Source organism: Grammomys surdaster, unplaced genomic scaffold (assembly GCF_004785775.1).
Source record: "Grammomys surdaster isolate TR1022 unplaced genomic scaffold, NIH_TR_1.0 173, whole genome shotgun sequence".
Lineage (NCBI taxonomy): Eukaryota > Metazoa > Chordata > Mammalia > Rodentia > Muridae > Grammomys > Grammomys surdaster.
This window is the reverse complement of record NW_021604621.1, coordinates 99,820-102,844: the sequence shown is the minus strand read 5'-3', so window position 1 is coordinate 102,844 and position 3,025 is coordinate 99,820. Positions and strand designations below refer to the sequence as shown.

The 3,025-nt window shown below is 40.4% G+C and overlaps 1 pseudogene; it reads right to left on the bottom strand.

Moving 5' to 3' along the window:
• Nucleotides 1-1,375: 1,375 nt before the first annotated feature.
• LOC114621249 lies at nt 1,376-2,445 on the bottom strand (annotated as a pseudogene).
• Between the last annotated feature and the right edge of the window lie 580 nt (nt 2,446-3,025).

Sequence of the window (3,025 nt, the reverse complement as noted above, 5' to 3'; positions counted from 1 at the left end):
CCTCTGTGGTTTTATAACAATTTGCTTTCATCTGGGGAGAAGACTTCCGAAGTTCACAATGTTTCTTGATTTTCTAGGCTTTTAAGCATGGTTTACAGATATCATTTTCAGCTTGTCCCCTCAAGTTGATCCAAGTTTATTGCCACAATGCTTCTTTCCACTGTCCCCTCTCCTTTTTCTACTCCATTTCAAGCTTCCATTACTGATCTGTAGTCCAGCTCTCTCCTCTCTGACATTCCTCTCAAGCCCACCATAGATCCAACTTCATGGGGCCATTGAACTTTTCATGTGCAACTCTAGAATACAGGTATTCAGAGGTATTCAGTAATCACTCTACCAGAATCTCATCTTTTCAAAGCAAAGACAGTGTACTTTTCTCCCAAGGTCACTTGTAAGAGCTGTAATTTTATTTCAATGTATGGCTTTTCCTATACTCAGACTACATAATGCCTTTTACTAGAATTCTGTGTGCTTATGTTTCATTTCCCAAAGAGTCTGAAAGCTTTAGAAGTTCTCTCATCAGTAGCTACACACACACACACACACACACACACACCTCACACATCTGATTCTTGCAACAATCCTCCTGTCTTAGCCTCCCTAGTTCCAGAATTACAGACAGGAACTAAAGCCCCAGGTTAAACTTTTTAAAGCAAACTTTTTTCCAAGTGTGATTTAGCTCTGGAATCTCTACCCATTGTTTTAATAAATAAAGAAACATGAGGAGGCTGTGTTTGGCCTTTGCTGCAAAATAATATTGACACTTGACAGCTTAAAACAAATCACAGGAAAAACAGATGAGACTATAGTTATTCAGGTCCATCTATTCTTATGTAATGAGTACAGTATATAAGGAGATTGCCTTATTGCTGTTTTAAAAGTGTCAATTTCAAAGTTGCTTAAAGTCCTTACTTGATTCATTCTGTAGTTTGTGGGTTTAACAGAGTTAACCTTGGCTTGCTCTTGGGAACTTTGCAATTTTTTTTTTTGAAAAGTTAAAAATTCCTTATTTTTTTTTAATTCCTGGTACCACTACCACAATTTACAGGGCAATATACCTGATGTAATGAAAAGAAAAAAAAAGAAAAAGAAAAAGCTACAACAGACAAAAGACTCAGGAATGTACATCTGATTGGTACTACATTACATTAATCATTGCACTTTTTGCAAACTGTGCCTATGACAGTCCTGAGCAGGAAGGGTTTCCTATTTAAGCTACAGTAACTTTTCTGACTATGGATCAGCGTTTCTTCTGTGGCATATTTTTACAGTTCCTCTAATGCATTTGGGACGACTGTCTCAAAGTAACCTGCAGCTTTCCTGACAACTCCTCGCTCTCTCTCCTGCTAAGAACTGTAGCCATTTCTGTTTTGTTTTAAAACCTTCTGCTACCATATCCACCACTTCCACCTCCAGATCCTCAGCCACCACCATAGGGACTGCCTGAGCTTCTTCCACCAAAAGTGCCCCCTTCATGGGTCCATAATCTGATTGCTGCTGTCCACTATAATTTCCAAAGTCATTATAGTTTCTACCACCATAGTTACTTCCACCAAAATGTCCTCCTTCATTGTAACCATCATATCCTCCTCCACCACCACCATATCCACCACCTTGGTTTCCACATCCCCGTCCACCACCTCTATAACCTCCTCTACTACTGTAACCAGGACCACCACCATAGTTGCCACCATCACCTCCAAATCCATTATATCCACCATCACCACCTCCATAACTACCTCTGCTCCCACCACCTCCACCGCCATAGCCTCCTCTTCCACCAAAGTTTCCTCCATGACCAAATTTTCCTCTACCACCTCCAAAGTTTCCTCCACAACCCATGAAGTTGCCAGACTCACATCCATGACCTCTCTGTGATCCAGCAGACTCCGTCTCTTGTTTAGACAGGGCCTTTTTCACTTCACGGTTACTCCCATTAATAGTGTGGTATTTGTGAACAACAATTTTATCAACTGTGTCATGATCATCAAAAGTTACAAAGGCAAATCCTCTCTCTTTCCCACTCTGCCTGTCTTCCATCACTTCTGTGGTTTCAGTCTTGCCATACTTTTCAAAGTAGTCTCTCGGATTATATTCTTAGGTATTCTCTTTAATACCACCAACAAAAATTTTCTTCACCGTTAAATGGGCACCAGGCTTTACAGAATCCTCTCTAGAAACAGCTCTCTTTGGTTCCACTACACGCCCATCAACCTTGTGTGGCCGAGCACACATTGCGGCATCCACCTCTTCAACACAAGAGTAGGTCACAAAACCAAAGCCTCTGGAGCGTTTTGTTTGGGGATCTCTCATTACCACACAGTCTGTAAGTGTGCCCCATTTCTCAAAATGTTCTCTTAAGCTATCATCTGTGGTTTCAAAGCTCAGACCACCAGTAAACAGCTTCCTCAGCTGCTCTGGTTCCTTTGGATCGTGGCCCTCCATTTCGAGCAGACTCACCTCTTTCAACTCGATCGGAACTTTCAATATCGGAACTTTGTAATTTTAAAGAAATAAGCAGTTCTCTAGTATGCTCTTCAGAATGTAGGCCCATTAAATCCCTTGAATTTACAGACTGTACTGGTTTGGAATGCAGTGGTGAGTATAGGATTTGTTTAGGTGGGGCTCATTTTCACAAACTAGCTGACAGAAACTCACCAAGCTCTTCTGATAGCTCCTCCTCTTGATATTGTTTGTGAGGACATTGTTTCTTACAATTAATTGGTTCTCCTACATGTTATATATTGGGTTAAAGTGGAATATGAGGTGTCAGTGTGCCTTAGTGGGCAGACAGCAACTGAGGCTATGTTTAATAGTACTAACCTGACTAACATGGAACAAAGAACATTGAGAATAACATGCACAAATATTCAAGTTCATAAACCTATTAAAAAACTTACTGCATCCAGGAAAGCTTTGCTGTATGCTTATAAATTCATTTAGGTGTCAGCAATGGAAATGAAATCAGATTGGGCCATCTTATGTTCATTCGATTAAACACAGCTCATTAAAAGAGATTCTTTTC